The sequence below is a fragment of the Medicago sativa genome, chromosome 1, assembly GCF_051527215.1.
Source record: "Medicago sativa cultivar Bolivia chromosome 1, Bolivia_mono, whole genome shotgun sequence".
Classification (NCBI taxonomy): Eukaryota; Viridiplantae; Streptophyta; class Magnoliopsida; order Fabales; family Fabaceae; genus Medicago; species Medicago sativa.
The window spans coordinates 8,014,283-8,037,893 of NC_140749.1; the positions used below are offsets into that span (position 1 = coordinate 8,014,283).

At 32.1% G+C, this 23,611-nt stretch overlaps 1 pseudogene; it reads left to right on the forward strand.

Moving 5' to 3' along the window:
• The first annotated feature begins 492 nt into the window (after nucleotides 1-492).
• On the forward strand, nucleotides 493-12,051 carry LOC146952275 (uncharacterized; annotated as a pseudogene).
• Nucleotides 12,052-23,611: the final 11,560 nt, after the last annotated feature.

Below are 23,611 nucleotides of genomic sequence, written 5' to 3' on the forward strand. Positions count from 1 at the left end.
CGGATAAAGCATACGTACAAAGTTTATTCATTTGTGTATAATTTAATAAGTACATTCCACAAAAATTTAAGACAGAGAATGCTTACATAATCATCATTCTCTATAAACACCAAATATTTTCTTTTCACAATGGATGTGTCTCTGTTTAATCTGATGTTAAATAGATGAATGTCACACTATTGTAGATGTTCTAAGCGTTTCTAGAGTCTTAAAATTTATATCTTGTATAAGAACAATTAATATAAACTTTTTAAATAATATAAAAATTACACTGCTGATGTGGATGACATGTGGGGTGATGGGTCCCACTACCATGACATAATCATCTGAGAAAGTCATAACTTTCCTCGTCATCGTAACGTTCCCGTTTCAACACGTGGCAAGATCTTTAACTTTCCTTATGGTAGGGAGGTTTGTGGGCTTTGGGTCCACCATGCTTTTGGGCTTGAGTATTGGATAGGCCCACGTGGTTGTCCTTTTTTGTGTGTAAATATGGAGATTGAAGATGGAGTAGTGTGAGTAATGAATAACCTTGTGGGATGTGGGGACCACAAAAATAATCATGAATATAAAGTCAGTCATATTAGAGATAGAGCCCTCGCACTCAAATATGAAGATGCACCGTTGATGGTGCTAAATAAGTAAATATTTTGTCTGCCATATGGAGGGTGATGACTACGGGTTGCGTCACACTTTTGAAGGGTCCCTCTTCACAATTTTATCGATTAGTCATAAATTTATTTAAAAATCTATATTATATAAATTTGTGACCTTCCTCAAGTCTATATATGGAATTGTTTTTCTCATCATATTCTCATGACATGTGGCACTCTCAATAAACAAATTTTCTTATCCTATTCTTATGACACGTGGCACTCTGAACAAACAAAGCATCCTTATGCATTTGGCTTTCAATACTCTTCCATATTAATATTTGTAACCATATATATCATTTTTTTAAAATATATATATCATGTATATATTTTTTTGGCCAATTCATGATTCTTTTTAGCCAATTCACATTTTTTTGAATTTATGAATTAATGAAATGAACTAACTTTTATTTTTATTTTCATGATGATAATATAATAATAATAATAATAATGTGAGACAATTTTATTATAATATATTTTATAATTGATATTAAAGAATGAAATTTTAACGAGATTGTTTTATATAATATCATATTTCAATTGCATGTGTATTTGAATATGCAGAAAAAATTGCATATATTCTTTAATCTATTAAAAAGATTATCAAATTTATAATTTATCGAAAAGTATAAAATCTAAAAAACTAATAGTAATAAAACAAATATTATTTCATTAAACTGTTCTTTTTTTTTTAAGAAATATCATTAAGTTGTTCGCCCTTCAAAAAAAAATCATTAAGCTGTTCAATTTTAATTTTAGGATAGAAAAAAAAAGCGGAATTGAAGCTGATTGTATTAGTCAAAGAAAATCATAAACATATCGAAACCATTATTTCAATTGATTTGTATTTAACAAACTTTTTTTTTTGGACAGAAAAAAAACAACTTAATGAGCTCATTTTATTAAACAAGAAAAAAATATAAAGATTTAACTAATTTTTTTTTATGTTTTTGTTAATATTTTATAACTTATATCGAGCCATATTATTAAACAAAAAAAAACATTTTTTCTTTTGCTCATAATAATTCTCCATCTTTGGACCTTGCCATTAAAACTTATTTAAGGCTGATTTAAGACTGATTCTCCATCTTTTGCCAGATTGGTGTTTTTGGAGCAAAACTATTTAAGACTTGACCGAAAAAACCGATAAATTATTAAACAAATTAAATGCCATTCAACTAATAGTCCTATTTTTGTCCTTTTTCAAATGCAGGTCATTTAACAAAAAAAAAATTATTCCTTACAAAAAATTATATTTTGCTTAATAGCTAAGACATGAGCTTGAATTTGATTGGTCGAGATAAATGTGGTTGTTTTACGTAATTGTCTTCTAAAATCTATTATAAATTAGACCCATTGGCCAACACTTTCTTCACACCACAACTCCTGTTTTGCAGTTGTCTTTCATATTCCTTTCTTTTTCTTTGGGTAATTTTCGTAAATTTTTTATTCATAATTTTATTCTTAATTTTCAGGTATTTTTCTTCCCTTTTATTTCGTTAATGCACATCAAAACTCCAATCAGCTTTCTTTCTATTTCGTTGGATTTTTTATATTTCGTTATATTTTTTATTGTTTCTTCTTTGTATCTCTTCACAACTAAATTACACCAAAAAATTTGTTCACCGTCAAAGAATAAGGATGTTAAATGTTGGTATCGTGAGAATTTGCTGATTTGTATTTCTATTTGGATCAAGATGTGTGTTGTTTCTATTTAGCTTTGTAGTGAATTTGACACGTTCAATTTTTTGATTTTATTTCAGGTGTGGAAAGAGAGTTTAAAAAGGCGGAGGAGAGCAACTGATTCGTTTTACATAAGGCTAGAGAATTGATGAATAAGGATTGATGGACTTGAAAAGTTGTTCCGATCAAGATTCATTCTACCCTACATGCATATACCACTATTAAATTTTTTAGATTCAACTACAGAAGGAGCACAATACTTTATGGGAAGACCAAGGATACATTTTTTCACTAAGAGTCATAATTGTACATTCTTTTACAAGGATGATCATATATTTTTTTTAATACATTTTTTCAGCCGTAAACATATATTATGTTATTATTTATTCAATTTTTTTTTATATATTATGTTATTATTAATGCTAAGTTCCACATTGTAATGGTCTTTCTATATGTTATTTATTATTTATTCAAAAAAAATTATATATATTATGCTATTATTAATGCTAAGTTCCACACTGTAATGGTCTTTCTATGTTTGTTTTAGTGTTGTATTATATCTGTTTGGAGGGTAGTATTTGAATGTGTGAATTTTTCTATCACTTTTCATTTAGTCAATTTATCCTACATGTTATTCTCATTTGATTTTATATATTTTAATTTATATATTTTAATGTTGATGTTAAAGAAGAGATTAAAAAGATTATGTTGATGTTAAAAAAGAGATTAAAAAGATTACGAGATTGCTGATTTTTTTTTTTTTGGTGTTTTTAATCGCAACTCTTTGACAAGAAGCTCCAAGACTGGAAAACCAGTAACATGATTTGGCAGTCTAGAGCCTACATTTTTGTCAATATTCCCAATTTGTAAATTGAATAAGTGGTATGTAGAAAACAAATTAATTGATTAATATTTTTTTTTATAGAATAGAGTAGTGAACGTTGATATACATTTACCTTTTGTGATTAGATGACAAAATATAGAGCTAAAAATTAGTTAAAAAATTGTGGTGTGGTAAAGGTATTTGTGATGCGTTTTAAATCGGTTTTGAGGTATAAATCATCCGGTCCAAAAATAAAATGATATGCGTTTAGGTTTATATAGAAAAAAACAAACTGATCCAATATTATGGTCTACTTGAATATGTTATTTGATATCCAAATTGAAAAAATGTAATTAAAATTATATTTTTTTTATAAAAGAAAATTTATAATTTAATTTTAACTATAATATGACTATTCCTTCAAAAAAAAAAAAAACTAATGTGACTATTTTCTATCAATGCACTTAATGAATATTGATTTCATAATATCACTTTAAATTAATTTCTCTTTAATTCTCTTTTGGTAAAAAAAATATGTAACTTTACTTAAACCATCCACAACAGAGCACCATAAATTAGGTGCTTACATTTATTTCATATGTCCACATCACTCATTTTACGACAATACTTAATAAGCATCATTTTTCTCCAACCCAGCACCTCAAAATAAATTATTAAACAGGTCCCACAAATAATTTTATATCATTACATTTTAACAACATTTATTTATTTTATTAAGATTTATTAAATGAGACTCATGAAAAATGAAGAGAGAGAGAGGGTGTTTCCATAGCCACAATTTTCCATAGCCACCCATATATTATTCTCCACAATGGGGGTGCTTATTTAATGTGGTGCTAAATAGGTGAAGCACCCACCATTGTGGATGGTCTTAGATGTGATTAAAGAAGAATGATTTCATAAAATCCATTTAGAGTAATTTTTTTTGCCAATAACTATAATAATTTGAAAATTATTAAATAATCACAGCTCTAATTGTCTTCTTTCTATTTCGTTAGTTTTTCAATTGTCTCCTCTTCGTACATTTTTACAATTAAATGATATCAAAAGTCGATTTTGTTTATTATATAAAAACAACTTCTTCATTTTCAAACAAAAATAAATAAAAATTTTCATCAATTTATCGAAAATATTTATACAAAGTCCTATTCTCTTTTGTCTCTATCAGTCGCTAATGATTTTTTTTAGAAGAAGCCAAAACAAAATTAACATAAATAGTTATCATCCTAATACAAGGTGTGGTTGGAGTCGTAACCTACAAAAGTCATACACATATACCACGAAGCCAAATCGGTTGAACAAAAAAAAGCTAAATGGACATTCCAAAATAAACTAAGACCATCCACAACAGAACGCCCTAAATTGGGTGCTTACATTAAATTCGTATGTCCACATCACTCATTTTACCGTAATACTTAATAAGCATCAATTTTCTCCAACCCAGCACCTTAAAAGAAATTATTAAATAGGTCTCACAAATAATTTTATATCATTACATTTCAACAAAATTTATTTATTTCTTTAAGATTTATTAAATGGGACCCATGAAAAATGAAGAGAGAGAGGGTGCTTCCATAGTCACCCTTCTCCATAGGCACCCATGTATTATACTCCACAATGGAGGTGCCTATTTAATGTGGTGCTAAATAGGTGAAACACCCACCATTGTGGATGGTCTAAGAGATTTTCCCCCAAGTATGCTAATCAAATAATAAATTACAAGACATGGCTTTGAGCTATAATACTAATATTGGGAAGCATCTTCGAACCAATCATTATTTTGTTAAAGTTTCGAATATTTTCACTCGGTCGTATATGATCATTTTCATATAAATAAACAGTTAATTAGTCCCTAAACTATCACTCTTTCAATAACTTAATCTCTAAACTATTAAAATCAACTAAAAGATCATTAAATTGAATTTTTTACATGGTCCACTGGTGAGAAACTTCGCAGAGTCTTCGCCTTAGACTCTGCAATTTCTCAGGAGAGTCTTTGCCTTAAAATGCATCTATAACTATGCATTGAATTTTTTTTTTATCCTTTCCTTTTTGGACTTAGATATAACTTAAGTAAAGTATTGATTATTTAAACCATTTGGTTTGGAAGAAAAAGATGTAACACATGTATGTTTTTTTTTTTGTCAGCAGACAAAATGAAAAGTATCACTTGAAATTAACAAACACAATTGTGCGGTTGAAGTTCAAATTACCTGAGTGAAAGTGTCCAATCTAACAATATAACGACATTGTCAATCGAGTTAGATCTTACAAACATGACAATATTTTTTTAATATGGCAAAATGAAATATATTAAACCAAGAGAAGATTCCAACTTGGACAAGAAATGCAAGGCTAAGACTCAAAAGAATATCAAGTTATATTACAAACCAAACACCGGCAATAAAAAGCAACAAAACAATACATATGAACCAAAACAAACACTAGCTAGAAAACAAAGTTCAAACACCCGCCGGTAATGAAAATCAAAAGCTAAGTGTTTAGCTTTCAACCACTAAAGATAACACACATTTTTGTTATAAATGCTTTGTTTATTTTTAATAGATATGTAGATGTTCTCATTTTCATTTTCAATAAATCTAAACCCATTTATTAAGTTTAATGGTGTTTTTATATGGTCCATCAGTGAGAGACTTAATAGAGTCTTCGTCTTATAATCCACCTATAACTATGCATCACTTTTTTTTTTTTGGTTATTTTCTTTTTTGACTTAGAGACAACTACAACAAAACATTGATTTTTTAAACAAGTTGTTTTAGAAGAAAAAAACATGTAACACGTGTATTTATTTTGTCAATAGATGAAGTGACAAGTACCATTAAGACACATAAAATGGGAATATCCAACGTGGATGGTCGTAGGAGTCAAGAATGAATATGTTTAAAAAATTTGAGACAATTTTTAAGAAAATGATATAAAAAAAATCTTACAAAATTATTATATTAGACGGGACAATTTTTCATATCGCGACATGAATGCATGAAAAAAAATTGTACAAATTTTTCTAAATAATATGTATAAAATAATTAAAATTAGAGTTATAAATACATAAATCATAAAGTTATGAACCTTTTTCAATTTTTTTTTCTTTCTTCCCTAAAAAAACATTTTTTTCTTTTTTAAAAAATTCACATTAATAAAAAAAAATCATTTAGAATGGCAAACTAATTTCATATTTGTTTTCCACCCGTTGTTTACTCTCTCTATTAATAATATAATTATTGTAATTTATTGATTTAATTGATTATAATTAAATTCACAATTATATGTTTAAATTCAAATATTAAATACCGAAAACAGAACACAAATTTATGATGGAGATTTGGTGTTAACTTTGTCTGCATTCAGAGAAAGTAGCTTCAAATAGTGATAGTGGCGGTGATTTTTGGATGTCAAACTATTAGATTAGTTTGAATCTTAATTCGGTTCCACCACCGATCTTTCATATTCCATTTATTTTTTAGGTATTTTTTTTATTCTTAATTTTTTATCAGTAGCTATCTATAATAGACTAATAAAATTAACTTATACTTAATTGTTGCAGTTCTGGTGATTCTGTTAATAAAGTCAACACAGGTATGGTGGAGGAACTTAAGGAAATGGTTGACGTGTTTAATAAATATGCAAATAAATTTCATCAGGTGCGGGATCATGTGGAACAGGGCGGAACACCAAACTTTTCGGTTAGATTGCTTGGAAGACATAAACGGGAGATGATGCACAATCTACTGACATGTGACGAAGTTGTTGCTCTAATTATTGGTGATTCAAATGATAAGGAGAATGGCATAGATGTTGTTGCTAGAAATGCAGCCGGGGAGTATAAGAGATTGTACGAAACTGAGCCTTATTTCATACCTTTACAGTATCCTCTGTTCTTTCCTCGCGAGGAGGATGGTTTTAGTACAAATATTCCAATTAGATTTGTTGACCATGGAAATAAGAAGCGGACACGGATAACAGTTACCATACGCGAATGCATTGCATATAGAATGCAAGACAGGGTCGTTGAGTATGGCAACGTTGTTAACTCGAGGAGATTGTTGCAACAATTTGCTGTTGATTGCTATACTATGATTGAATCGCAACGGTTGTGGTACATTAGAAAAAAAATCAAAACACCATAAGGTGCGGCATTCTGAATGGTTTGCACGAGGCAATGGATTGGGGTGAAACTGATGCGTCTAACGTTGGATGAAAGATAGTGTGACCGCCGTCCTTTACGGGTGGCAGGCGTTACATGTTTAATAATTGCCAGGATGCAATGGCAATTTGTAAGAAATATGGATATCCCGATTTGTTTGTAACAATCACGTGCAATTCAAACTGGCGAGAAATTCAAGATTTTCTTAAAGAATGAAACTTAAAGGCATCTCATTGACCTGATATTGTTTGTCGAGTGTTCAAATTGAAGTTGGATAAATTGATGGGCGATTTTAAGAAGGAAGAATTGTTTGGCAAAGTTGACGCAGATATATATTGTAATATTAGTAGTATTTTATTTAAGTATTTTATTTATTTTTTAAGTAGAATTTTATTTATTTTTTAAGTATTATTATGACACCGTCTTTGTCTGCATGATAAATTTATGCAGGTATACATTGTAATACTATGCGGTATACATTGTTGATGTTTATTTATTTTTTAAATAAATTATTACACCATTTTCGTCTTAAAATAAATTATGACATCATTTTTGTCTTCGTAATAAACAGGTCATAGTCACGTTATTTTCGAGTGCAAACTATTGTGTTGATATTGTCAACTGTACTAATAGTTATTGTTTTGTTGGCAGGCATGTACACAGTCGAGTTTCAAAAAAGAGGTCTTCCGCATGCTCATATCTTGGTGTGGTTGAGTTCAGGGAACAAACTGAAGACGGGTGCTGACATTGATAAGATCATATCATCCGAGCTACCTGACAATACCCTTTATCCAAGACTTTATGATGTTGTTTCTTCTTATATGATGCACGGGCCATGTGGTGGTGCACGTCCCTTCTCGCCTTGCATGGACAGGGGCAGATGTACGAAATATTATCCGAAGGATTTTAAAGGAACTACGACGATAGACGACGAGGGTTATCCGAGGTACAAACGTCGCGATTTTGGGATACATGTTGACAAGCAGGGGGTCCAATTGGATAATCGTTATGTCGTTCCATACAATCCACATCTTCTCATTAGATACGGAGGTCATGTAAATGTGGAATATTGTAACAAATCCAACTCCATCAAGTACCTTTTCAAATACATTAACAAAGGCCCTGATATGGCATTGATGCAGTTGTCTGTTGACGGTGATAATCGTGATAAGTCCAAGCCGGTTGATGAAATAAAGCAGTATTACGATTGTCGTTATGTTTCACCTTGTGAGGCTATTTAGAGGATATTTGCTTTTGATATACACCATAAATGGCCTCCTGTTCTCAAACTAACGTTTCACTTGCATAATGAACAATCGGTACTATATGATGGTGATCATGACATCGAGGATGTGGTGATGTATAACGAGGAAGCGTCTACCATGTTTCTCGCGTGGTTTGAAGCAAATCGTCGGTATGTAGGCGTGCGATCTAACGTGTGCTGAATTTCCAACAAGATTTACTTATGAGAAGAAAGACAAACAGAGGCAGCCACATAAACTAGGATATCAAATTGGAAGGCTTCATTACATGCCGCCTGGTATAGGGGAGTTGTACTACACGAGGATACTATTGACTGTTCAGAAGGGTTGCATGAGATATAGATGCATAAAAACAACTAATGGCCATACCTATGACACGTTCCAAGAAGCATGCTCTGCTTTGGGATTACTTGACGACGACAGAGAGTTTATAGATGGTATCACGGAAAATGGTGAGTTAGGTTCAGGCCATCAATTGCGTTGGTTGTTTGTGCATCTCTTAACCACTAGCACAATGACGAGCCCTGATATAGTATGGGCTGCTACATGGCAGTTACTGTCCAATGGTATCTTATTTGAACTTAGGAAGCATCTGAATATTCCGGGTAATGTCTATTGTACTTATTATGAAATCTATGCACCATTTTTGTTTTGTTTACGATCTAATTTTTGCATTTTTTTCTCTGGCTGAAAAGGACAGTTTAGAAAAATGTTTAACATAGCCGTGCTCAAAGTATTTTATGCCTATCTCAATAAATATATTTATCTATTTAAGTAGTGATAATAAACAAATACAATATTCTTTCAAAAAAAATAAACAAATACACTATTAAATATTTTTTTATTTCATGACAACGGGTTTATACAGCAATATATAGAATAGAATGAAAGGATTTAAATATGAGTGTATGCACGTAGGAAAATAATAACTTAAGTAAAACAGAGATAAATTCAAGGCTACCTAACAAAGTAGACACACCAGAGAGCTTTTCACTATTTTTTTTTAGACGACAAATATTATTCTTCGTTGAGAGTGCATAGGAAACGCCAAGCACTCGCGGAAATGAACAGAGGATGAATACAAGAACCAACAAATGCAACACGCCTGCACCCAAAAAATCATGAGGCCGAGGTGTAAACTAGGTTGCCTTAATCAAAGACCAAACCCAACAAAGTACCACGACAAACCGTGGTGCTACCTACACGAGAGTACCCCTGTCTAACAATCTAATGCCCACAAAGATCCTCTAAAAAATTGCAGCTGCACTACAACAAGCCGAAATACCTGCAACTAAAAAACAAAAAAGCCAAGCGGACGCAGCAACAATTATGCACACACAGAAGCCTCCCAGCCAGCGGCTACATCACGTAGTAGCAGCGCAAAACTGACACCAACACACCCATAGATAATGCAAACATCATAAGGTTAATGCAGGACCTACTGTCAACGCCACAAAACTGTCATATATAGCTTTCCACTATGTATATCTTGATTAATTTGATCACATTTTCTGTTCTTTAATTGATTATTTTTTCATGTTATATAGATTAGCGAGCTATCATGACATCATTTTGTAGCAGTTCCTATATCTATTTATTTTCGTGTTAAATAAATAATTGCTTGGGAAATCCTTTACAAATAAGCATATTTTTTTAGTTTGAGTTAAGCTGGAGAAGCTTTTTTTGATTAAGAATTGAGTCGTGACTTTAATATCATTTTTTTCTGTTGCATTGCATATATTCTCTTACTATCATTTTTCTTCAGGTGTTAATATTAATTTCGTGACTTTACATTTAATATGAAAATCTGCATATCGGTGACGATGACATGAAGAACCTGTGTTTGATTGAAATTGAAATGCTGCTTCAGGAAAACGGACAGTCGCTTACTGACTTCAAATTTATGCCCATGCCAAACGCAGCAGACATGCCAACTTTCACAAACAAGCTTATCGTTGATGAGCTAAATTACAACAAAGTTGAACTGAAAAAGACATACGCTGATCTGTTACTGATGGTGACTGATGAACAAAGATGTGTGCATGACAAGATCATGGTTCTGACGACGGTGGTTTCTTTTTCTTATATGGTTACGGTGGTACTGGAAAAACCTTTATATGTAAAACATTGTCGGCTGCTGTTAGATCGAAGGGGTTAATTGTATTGAATGCTGCATCCAGCGGTATAACGGCTCTTCTATTAACAGGTGGAAGAACCACGCACTCGACGCTAACAGTCCCTATTAAGATTAATGAGGCGTCATCGCTTACGATGGAAAAGGATAGTCCTAGGGCAGATCTGGTGCGTGCTACAAAGTTGATAATTTGGGATGAGGGTCCAATGATGCACCAATGGTGTTTTGAGGCAGTTGACTGATCATTGCGTGATATCATGTCCAAGAACGATCCCCTAAATGAGGTTAGACCTTTTGGTGGAATGACAGTAGTTTTAGGTGGTGATTTCAGGCAGATATTGCCTGTTTTCCGAAAAGGAAAGAGGCAGAATATTGTTGATGCCACAATCAATTCATAAAAGATATGAGCTTATTGTAATGTGTTGAGGCTTACTGTTAATATGAGATTGGGTGCATCTTCGGTACCTGCGGAGCAGGAAGAAATTGCTAATTTTGGTAAGTGGATACTCTCAATTGGAGACGACAACGACACTTCGGATGAGAATGGTGAAATGAAGGTAGAAATTCCTGAAGATTTGCTCATGTCGGACACAACAAATCCTTTGATGCCACTTATAGACTTTGTGTATCCCGATTTGAATGATAACCTTGGTGACCCGCTATTTTTCCAAGAAAGGGGAATACTCGCACCAACGCTTGATTCAGTTGAGCATGTTAACGAATATATGATGTCACTGATTCCAGGTGAAGAGAAAGAGTATTTAAGCTCTGATTCTGTTTGTCGATCGGGTGAAAATTCTGATGTCCAAAGCGAGTGGTTCACAACGGAGTTTCTTAATGGTATTAAGAGCTCTGAAATTCCAAATCACTGGTTGAAACTAAAGGTGGGATGTCCAGTTATGCTGATGAGAAACATCGATCAGGCCAATGGACTGTGTAATGGTACGAGGCTGACAGTTACACATATAGGGAAGAGCACGATAGCTGCTACTGTAATTACAGGAAAAAGGGCAGGTACCAGGGTATTCATTCCCGGGATGAATCTTATTCTGAGTGATCCAGGACTACCCTTCAAATTCAGGCACAAACAAAATTTCCATTGACACTTTGTTTTGCAATGACAATAAAAAAAAGTCAGGGTTAATCTTTATCTCGAGTGAGAGTTTATCTTCCTAAGCCCGTGTTCACGCATGGACAACTCTTTGTCGCTGTCTCTCGAGTTACTTCTAGAAAAGGTTTGAAGCTGCTCATCTTTGGATGAAAAGGAGACCACAAATGTTGTGTATCGCAAAGTTTTTCAAAAAGTATGATCATTGATTATGTTTTAGAATTGTTGTTGCTATAACTTAGGAAACTAAAGTTGCGTATTGTTTGGAAGTCGTTTTTTTTTAATTTCTTTGTAAGGCAGACTGGTCATTACAGGACATGCAATTTCTATATAAGCAGATCCTCCTGCTATTGACTTTTAATTGATGCACTTTTCAGGTATAACAATACGCGGAACTTTTTCTTTTACATCGTTGTTACCTTAAAATACAATATTTACATTAGACCATTTGTTTTGTAAAAAAATAAAAACAAATAACAATTGGCGTTTCTGTAGCCCAAACTATATTTATACACACCCGTAAAAAATTTAACGTTTGCATTCACAGACTAGGTGTATACATCTGACACAACTATTATATAAAAAAAATACAAATATTTTAGTTTTAATGATTAATAAAATACATTATGTCAACAAATAATAATATACAGTACGTCGGCGTATTTTTACAAAAATATTGCATATGCTAAGTTTAACAATGAGTACATCTTATACTACAAATAATTAGTATAAGTATAAATCCAAATACTTTAATCGTTATGTGCAATGTTTAGATATTTCAAAATATATACAAAATTAACAAAATTAAGATGATATTTTTTTCCATATCAAATTTAAATTATAACCACACTTATAACTTTAAGATAACATAATATAAAATCTATACATTTGATCAAATTTTTTTTTATTTCCCCGTGCTTGGCACGGGTCACTATACTAGTAAAGAATTAACTTTCAACTAGATGGAATCTAAGTCTTTTATTTAAAGAGAATGCTAAACATTGCCCTCAAAGTATTGATTAAACAATCAAAACAAATAATTTTTTATAAAAAATTGTGTAATTATTACTTAATTAAATGTCAAAATTTATATTTTCAAGACAATTTTTTTATTTATAATTTCCGTAACCATTGTCCTGAGGGCACTGGTTAGTGAGACCCTTAATTTAAATACTCCTTCACAAAATCAATCACTAGATGTCAGGTCATATTTCATAGGGGAGTGCCTAAACTATATGACATTCATCAATTTAGTCTCTCGTATAGAAATTTTGGGGACGGAATGGATGAATTTTCACATACTTTAAAGCGCTAAATTGGCGAATTTTATGCACTTTAAAAATTATGTAATATATTTTTATAATTTAAAAATTAAATTAAAGAGAGAGTAATATTTTAAGAACTAAATTGATGGATTTGTGTAGTATCATCATTACTATACAAGTTGATTGACTTATTTCTTGCAAGAGCTCAATCTTGATTGGATAATTGGATTCTAAAATGAGTGGGAATAAACGACGTGGTCTCATTGAGGATTCAATAATGCGTGATGGATATTATGAGTGGACCAAAACTCTTCTTCTTGTAAATATTGCCATAGCCTGTGTCCGTGGAAGCTGCACTTCCAGTCCTGGTCACCATGCACAATATACATTATTTTAGTATTTGTTTATACATACTTACTATAATTCACTTTTAAAAGCATCATGCATTTTTGTATCAAAGAAAAAGCAACATGCATTTTGCATTTTAAAAAAAAATAAATTTAGGCCCACGTGAATCCTAAACAAGATTTAAATTTCAATCCACACAGAATACTTTAATGGAATATTACTCCATTGTTTTCTTCTATCAATACAAACTTTGGAGTTTGGAAGAAATTAATAGTAATGTATCGATACGTAATAAATACATGTCTCATGTGATGACAAAATATGAGTATTTTTTTTTCTCCTTCTTCTTCTTCTTTTTCTAACGAGTCTGGCAGCAAAATTTGCATATCATATAGTAAATGTTAAGAAATAAAAAATTATTAGGAGTTTAAACCTTTGTCTGAACAAATCAAATGTCATTGCAGTATTTTATTACTCCCTCCGTCCCGTTTTATCTGAGCCAATTTAGTTTTTCACACAGATTAAGAAAAATGTATAAATAAAGGGGAAAGTGGAATATATTGTATTGGGAATGATGAAAGTAGTATTTATTAGAGTTATATTGTATTGGGAATGATGAAAGTTGTATTGAAAATTGAAATGACTCATTTATTTTGGGACACTTTTTTTTAGAAAATGGGTCAGATATTCCGGGACGGAGGGAGTATGTGATTTATATTTTATAGGATGATAAACAAAAATACTTTTAATTTAGATTTCAGATTAAATCTAATTCAACCTTACGAAATTTACTTGTAAGCATTAAGGATGCCATTCTTTATTAATTATAATTAGGTTTTATCTTAAATTTTATATAAATTTTGGTTTTTTGGAATACATCTTACGTTCAACATTATTTAATTTGATGCATGGATAGTTGGATATAACCGACAAATGACTCAAACTAATAACATTCAATCTCTTCTTAGATTTCTCTATTTGATCAAATCATCCATATAAAACCAACTTTTAAGATAAGAGATCGATACCCTCTTTATAACTCTATCAAAACTTATTTTTATTTAAATTTTTCTCAATAATTTACCACAAAACTAATGTTAAATGTGGACAAATTATACTACATTATTGTATACTATGCTGGATGATTTGACATATGATTTATATTTTTAATTTAGTTATTTTGGTATTTCATTTTGATGGGTGTATTATTAATTGTGTGTAGATTGGCACGTTGTGGATGGTTGCTTGCTTATAATGCAAATCTGTCGGCGCCGCGGAATGGATGGAGAAAGAAAGAAAGAAAGAAAGAAAGAAAAGGATGATTCATTTGTTTTGAAGGTGTAAAAATGAATTTAGTTGACTAGGTTTTGATTGGCGTGACACATGGGTGACGCAATCTGAGGTGACAGTGTCACATCAATGGTGGGGACCCTATGACTTCATACTCTGAATCTTTGTATCATCACCATACCTTAACTTTTTTTTTTTGAGAGAAAAGAGAAATAGTATCGTGTTAAGGTAGAGGTGGATTGATTAGATGGTGGAGATAAAAAAAGGTTACCCTTCCATTTTTAAATAACTCTCTCTTCTTGTCTTAAACATTCAATTAGACTCAATAAGAAACAAATTTGATTCTAGAACTTTTGCATTGATTTCAATCAGATTGTTCGATCTAAATGAAAATTGATCTTCAAAATTATTCATTCCCTTAACTCAACGGACAACTTTTTATGTCGCTTCAACCGATCTTAAAAGTGCACGCGTGAACTAACTCACGCCGAAAAATATGAAGCGAAAATTAACTCCTGCTGAGTTAAGGAAATGAGTAATTTTCAAAGGGATAATAGCAATTTTCAATCTAAATTGATGGGTAGGAAATATTAATGCTATGTTTGGAAACAAAGTGGAATTAGGCTTGACGTGGGCCTCACTAACTCTACAATAAGTAGTTTCTTGACGGAAGCATATCCAAACACTCATAAAAATAATTTTTGATAGTTTTAGATGCTATAAATAATTGTTAACTATCAACTGAACCACACTTACTTACATAACATCTTTATCTCTCTTTTAATTAATCATTCTCTGTCATTCAAATAATTTGTTTTAATTTGCATTGTAATTTGTTTCCTAAATACGCTAAAATCGCCAAATATAGAATGTAAGAATTCATTTCCATAAAAACAAACTAGGATTATCTACCTTTCAAACCTCAAGATTTACTAGCTTTATCTCGATTTCACTTGTGGGGTGCATTTGTTATTGATTAAAATAAAACTAATTTTGATAAAAAAAATGATTTAGAAATTCTAAAGAAAACTATAAAAGGCAGATAATACATTTTCTACAACAATACGGCACTATGCACATTACTTGAATCATAAAGAAAACATAGACACTATTTTTTGCTTACCCTACTGTCTTTTTTACACGCCCTACAAAATTTAGAATTATGGAAAATGCTAGATATCAAGAATAATTTTATCAAGAAAGATTCAAGAATGACATGGCAGAATAATCACCCTTAGATTTCAGTCTTATTTATTAACCTTTCATAAAAAAAAAATACATAACACCCACCACCCCATGATTTCCGGCCAGGCTGAGATTTTATTGGCTAACATTAATTTCGGGACAATTTATTAATAAAATCTAAGGGTGATTATTCTGCCATGTCATTCTTGAATCTTTCTTGATAAAATCTTTCTTGATATATAGCATTGCTCTAGAATTATATAATCCGAATAGTATAAAATATATTAAAAAATACCTTCCAAAATCCTCTATTTTTGGTTTATAATAAAGTTTATGAGAAGGTAGGGTGTGAAAAGAAATTTTCATAAAGATATTGCATTCCGACTGAATAGAAAATGGAGGCCCAAGCCAAAAGCTCCTATCACTTGTATCTTGCTTGAATTTTCACTTGATAATTGCTCTCTTCCTTTTGGTTTTGCACATTTTCTTAATTAAACGTGAATTAACTTACGCATGATATTTTTTAGCGTGAATTAACTAACGTCGACACTTTTAAAATTGGTACAATCATTGATTTTAAAAGTGACAACGTGAGTTAACTCACGTTGAAAAATGTCAAACGTATTAACTCACACTGAATTAAGAAAATGAACGGTGTTCAAAAGGAGAAGAGCAATTTTCTTTCCACTTTGGATAGTGAGTGCTTTTCTTGCGTTACCTTTATCCTGGTTCTCACACCTAAAAACTCCACATATTTTAAAAGTGCACATCTTTGTACAAGAAAAATAAAAGGAGAAGAATCTAAAGTTATAAAAAATGTAACAACTCCTCCCATAAACTTTGGAGAAACTAGGTTTTGGAGTATCTCTTAAATTAGAGTCTCACCATCACTTGTCTAATTCTAAATCATATCAATATTGAATTAAAGATCCATCACATTCTATTTGAAATAATTTATTTTATGGGATGATTGGACGCATAAATTAATTTCTTTCCCCCTCTCTTCTTTTGAGTGGACAGCAAATTAAAGTAAAGGCACCGCCACACAGGTATTGGTTACCATGAAAAAAGGTCATGCCTTAAATTAGTTGGGCTTACTATCTATCTATCATAGTCACACAATGGGTGGAAGGAAGTGGATGATTTTCGTTGAGCATTATTTACCACTTGTCTCTATGTTCTTTAAAGGGCTAAATAGTAGCATCGGATTCTAATTTGACCAAAACTAACGTGTCCCATAAGTTTAGTCTTCTTCAATTGTTTTCTCATATCTTTGTCAATTACTTTCATCACATGCCTTATATATGATTTATTATTACTTAATATATTATTATGTACTATTACGGTTCAAACTAAAGAATGAAAAGGCATTCCTTGTTCTAGAAGGCTGTTTAAAAATTTGGATGGTGGGGGCAATCCTCACCTCACAAGCCGATTTTGTGGGATGTGTTAGGCCCAACCACAATTTCTAAGTTGGTATCAGAGACTCTTCAAGATCCATTTGACCACATGCAATCAGGTTTCTGCTATCGGGCCACCCATTGTTTATGTCCACGAACCAAGTCCAATAGTGTTGGTCGTGAGGGGCGTGTTAAGAGTTCCACATCGAATATGAGATGGTCTGGCGATGTATTTATTAGTGGGGGAAATCCCCACCTCACAAACCGGTTTTATGGGATTGTGTTAGGTCCAACCACAATTTCTAAGATTTAGATTGTAGGATCCGATCGACATAGTACATACCTTTGCATTCACATGGAAATAATATATATGAAGTCCATTATGATTGTATTGTGTGTAGAAACCAATATTTCGTGAAATATGGGTGTTTTTGTTGGGGGGGGGGGGGGTTTGGACTCGAAAGTGAGAAAGATGGCTATTGTGTGTAGAAACCAAAATTGCTATTCACACACGTGTTTAAGCTGAAACACACCAGTAAAATATTGAAATACCCTTTCGACAATTTACTGCCGCAAAAGTTAACCTACGGCGGAAACTTCGGCAGTTACCGCGGAACATCAAACTTGAAATTACAGAGCAGAATGCAGATCTGAAACACAATCTGAATCACAAGAACCAAATTGGCTTGAAAATCATTGATTAACCTGAGAGACCTTGACCTTCAGGGTGACGACAAGTGATGGCAGATGCATCACCTCTGAACGTATTGCCCCCAAAGGTTGACAGTTTGGTCAGACCTTCGTAGGCAAAAACGCATAAATTAATTACCTTAATTCAAGCTAACCACATCATCGTCTAATTATTATTACTATCATAATAGTGTAATAGTATTAATGGTCAAGCTTATTCTTATTTGGATATGTTGTCGATATAAGTGTATAAATGTAATCATGGTATGATTCTTACATGGGAGATGCATGACAACTATTGGAAGCGGTTTGTCATGATAAAAAGAGATTGACTGGTTTAACAAAAACTAATTAAGAGTAATGTTATTTATACATCCTTTTATTTTTCAGTGAGAGACATGTAGAGTAGAGATATAATGTATGAACATGTTTGTACATTTAATTAATTAGATCAATCAATGAATCTTTTATTATTTTTTTCCCCGATATAAGCGAGGTCGTTAGATCAAATAGACGAACACGGCGAACAAACTAGATATGGACTACATTCTTCTACATTCTACTGTAAAAGGTTAACACAAGTTGATAGTGAATAATCTAAATAGTAAGCACTCGCATTCACGTGCATGAATCTTTTACTATATTAAGAGAGTATAATATATCCACATGATAGAATTCCACACCAACAAGAGTATACTATACTTTTTTTAAGGAAAACATGAGTATATTGGTTACGCTTTTATAGAACCAAATATGTTCCCAATTTTCTCCCTAACTTATCCGGTATATGTTCCCAATTTTCTCCCTAACTTATCCGGTATATAAGGGCAAATTCAGTATTTCTTGCGGTCTTTGGATATTTTGGGGGGCTTAAAAAGAAAAGTTTTTTTTCCCAACAGTGGACATGTGCTTGTTCTTCCTTTGAGAATTTCTTATCGCACCTTACATACTTCTCGCGCATCCGAGAATTCCCTTGGATTTTTTTAATTCTAGAATCTGAAACGAGTTTTTCCGTTATTTTCAAAAACAAAAAAATTAATCGTGGCTAGCTGTTTTTTCTTCTTCAAGTCTTTTACCCATTTGGATTCTAGAATTCGAACAGAAAACAAGTGTTTTTAAACATTCAAATTTTAAGAACCGAACATCTATTTTACATGCTTTGAACCCCTCTTGTCAAAAAAAATTTTCACATTTTTTCCATGATTAGAGGGGTTTGAAGCATATAAAAATAGAGTTTAGATACTAAAATCAATCCAAATTACTTGTTATGTTCGATTCTATAATCTGAATCGATAAAAATCCTGAAAAAAGCAACTAGCCACGGTTGAATCATGGTTAAAATAACCGTGACTAGTTTTTTGCACTTTGAAAATGAATGACAAAAGAATTTTGCTCTTCACCCAGCACAAAACACTCGCGCCCTATAGCCCGGACCAAAATACCCCTGCGTTAGTTAACTAACGCAAGTGTAAAAAATGTGACTTAGTTTTTTTACACATGCGTGACTTAAGTCACGCAGCATGAGTTAACTCACGCAGGTGTTATACCTCGCGTGAGTTAACTCAAGCTAGTTTATATTCCAAATTCAAGTGAATTGCAAGCAGCCAAGCAAGGCACATGGGAGCCAAAGTGAAGTGAATTACGTGTACCACATTTCAGTGTGTTTTTAAAGGCAACAAAGTGCATAGAGGCACTACATTGAGGATATGAAGAATAATAGACAATAACTTTGTGTTTTCTGCTTGCATCTGAACCGAAAATCCATTCTTTTTTCCAGGAGATGCTTCGACCAATTCCTGTAGCATTGGCATCTTGCACTCGGTAGTTTGAAGCAGCCAAAAGAGAGTCATTTGCAGCACTTCAAAAACTTAGAGTGGGCCAATTTGATTCCTCTGTACCTATAACACCGGCCAGAGATCCTTCTCAAATGCAAATTGGATTGGTCGGTTTCACTTTGGCTCCCAAGTAATTCACTTTGGCTCCCATGTGCCTTGCTTGGCTGCTAGCAATTCACGTGAATTTGGAATATAAACTAGCGTGAGTTAACTCACGCGGGGTATAGCACCTGCGTGAGTTAACTCATGTTGCGTCACTTAACTTGCGCAGCGTGAGTTAAAGTGAACAGCGTTACTTAACATGCGCAAGGGTAATTTTGGCATGGCTGCATGACGCGAGCAAAATGTGCAGGGTGAAGAGCAAAATTCATGACAAAATCTCATTCAAATTATAGAATCCAAAAATCGGATAACATTTTTGGTTTTTCAAAGGGCCCGCAAGAAAGATCAAGGGTGAAATTAGAATCTTTTCTTTTTAATATATGGTGGCCCAAAAAGGCCCAATCATGAAAATGATTTTGTTTTTAATTTGACATTTTTTTCCTATTAATTTATTACAACCTCAACCCAAATGAAAATTTAAAATAAATAAAGAGAAATGATATTTGTATAACAATTTTGCAACAAAAAAAAAGGGAGGGGGTGTTCTCCTAAACAATTTATGTCATCTTGAAATACACTATTAAAACATGTGCAATGTTTCGTCTTATCAAATGCACCATCAATACTCAAGAACGCCAAGATAAGAGTAAGAGATCTCTTACGGCTCAACCAGAGGTTCTTGGTTCAAATCCAACTCTGAAAATGTAGTAGTGTTCAATCTTTTGAGGGAAAACTTTACCACTCATCATCTCAAAAAACTTTGCCACCCATAACGGTCCTATCGGCTCGAGCATGCATGGTTTGTACAAAAAAAAATGCACCATTTATCATTGTAAAATTTTAATTTTTTTCCATCTTAATTTTTTTTCTCATTTATAAAATTTATTTCATAACCTATTATACGTTCAAATATTTTCTCTCTTTTCTTCTTATATCTCAATTTCACCAATAGAAAGACAACTATCCTTAATCACAAGCTATTTGTGACACAATTAATTTGGCTTGCGACAATATGGGGTTATGGAACATGAGAAATGACATTGTGTTCAAAGGTGAGATTGCTAATAAAGTGAAGTTGCTGTAGCACGTTAAACATGTATCATAGGGGGGAGCACTCTAATTAGGGTGTTTGCGATGTATTTGAGTCTTTGTTGTTGGAGTTTTATTTTACAAATTTTGTTGTAGGAGTTAGAGTATCCCTTGTACTCCTATATATGTTTAAAAAACACGTGCTATTTGTAATTTTTATTTATTATCAATATTTGTATTATTTGTTTTTTATTTTTTATTTTGACGGGATACTATCTTAGTTGTTAAAATTTATTAGTTCATTTCTAGTTTTCTCTCAAAATCTTCGCAACTAAACTCGACCTAAATCAAAAGAAGATTAAATTCGACCTAAAATCAAAAGTAACAATTTTTCTCATTTTCTCTTTGTGTGTGTGCGTGTTATATAGCACAAGGAGTATCCTAAATTAACATCAAAAGAAATTAGTTAATTCCTTCAAAGAATTTGAAGTCAGAGAGGTGATTCTCCCCTTTTAAGTAGTAGAATACGTTACATATAGATTTTTTATAATTTGAACATGTGATTACTTGTTTAAGTATTGAGAGAGTCCTCACCACTCAAGTCACTCCAACTTGATACATACATCATATAAAATCCTTCAAAGTTTATAAAATTTTCTTTTCTAATATCTTTTACTCATCCTATTCTAATGTTTAAACCTTCGACCTCGTGAGCTTAGCTCAGTTGGTAGGGACAATGCATAATATATGCAAGGTCTGGAGTTCAAACCCTAACCACCACAAAAAAAAAAAAAAACCTTCAAAATTATTTCAACGCTATTATGAATTCTCAAATATGTGAAGTCTAGTAATTCAAAAAGTGAAGGATTGAATTGAGTGAAAATTTATAAAAGAAAAAAAAATATATCATACAAAAACAATAATAGGGACAAAATTCAAATTAAACTTCTTCGCGTGGTTTATAAGTTCAAATGCTTTAGCCAACAAATCAAAGTAGAAAAAAAAAAAAAAAAAAGCTAACAAAAAGAAAGTTCAAATGTTTTTTTCCCTGGCTATAAACGGTTCAATTTTTATTTGTTTTCCAAGATGATTCAACATTCTAACAAATTAATGGACGGAAGCAAACTCTAGTTCATTTAAAAAATATTACTAGTGTCTTCCACCAAAGCAAAGCACACAAGTTGTGGAATCATTGTCAATGCAATTTGGTTGGGAAGAACTGGCTCCGTTCATGTCATTTTCCCAAGTCATTAACAAGTACTGAGTGAACGAACATAAAAGCAAGGAAGTAAAATAATATGAAATGGAACAAATTATTGCAATGCCATAACAATAAGAAAATGTGAGTTAATTCTTTATGTTGGCGTCGGTAGAGAACTAGAGATGCACCAAACCATGTGCCAATATCTCCTTGATTTGGAGGGAAAATTGTTGGAAAAATCTACCTCCAATGTAAATAATATTTGAAGATTTTGAGATCATCATCATCATATCTTATCTTAATAATAAAAAAGGGAAGTGTTTTCGGATGGAACTTTTGTAACCTCGGCCAACACTCAACCATGCTTCAAGTTAGATGTGTTGCATTTAAGTCGAATGAACGGCATATCTCCTTTTATTTAGGAACCTCCTTCTTTTGTAAAGTTTATTGAGAACCATAAAAGAATGAGTTGAGTATACATATTATGGGTCGAACATCCGTCGATGGCTAGAACTCGGTCAATGTGAGTTTTAAGGCCTTCAGACGTGTAGACCTAGGTCTAATCACATGGATGCTTTTTTTGTTTTGTTTCTTATAGGCTCCCTCACTAGAGATAATTCTATTCATGTGTGGTAGACACTGAATGTAAACATCTCTTTTAGCTAAAACTCAAATCTTGGTTCGTCATGTTAAGGGAGTTTAACATCTTCTACTAGATCAAGCTTTGTTGATAATTCAAAAGTATTCGTAAGAAATTATTGTCTAATTGTCAATTGATTTAATCTCTTATCCCAATTATATCATCCATAAAAAGGCATGAATTCTAAGTCTAATGACAATTCAAAAAACTTAACCATTTTCAAGCTGGTCATGCATATGAACTTGGATCCATCACAGTTACTAAATTGCACTATCACTACCGTCAACAAAATTCGGTCATTAAATTAAAACGAGACAACTTGTACCATGAGTTCAACAAAATAAAGAATTTAAATTAAAATCCCAACCGTTCTTTTTTAATTTTTAGATTATTCAATTTTTTTGGTGCTTGTTCCTCATAGTAGGGGCCTATGATGCATAGATACTAGTATTTTGATATAAAACATCAAAAAACAGTTGTTTAACTGAGTAACTACCATTGTTGTTGTAAAAACATGCTTAAAAAAATCAATTATAATAAAAACTAGTATAATACTATACATATTTCAATCATGTGTTTAACGTCACTTTTATCATCATGTTGTTTCAGAGATTTACCTTTTTTGTTCACCTCCTCCACTATTTTCATCAAAAGCAATGGAGAGAATTGAAATACAATAAAAAAGCGAAATATTTTTTGTTGCATCCGCTGCGACGAATCAACTAAGTATAAAAATGAGTATGTTTTGGTATATGCAGTATGAGCAGCGGCGAAGCT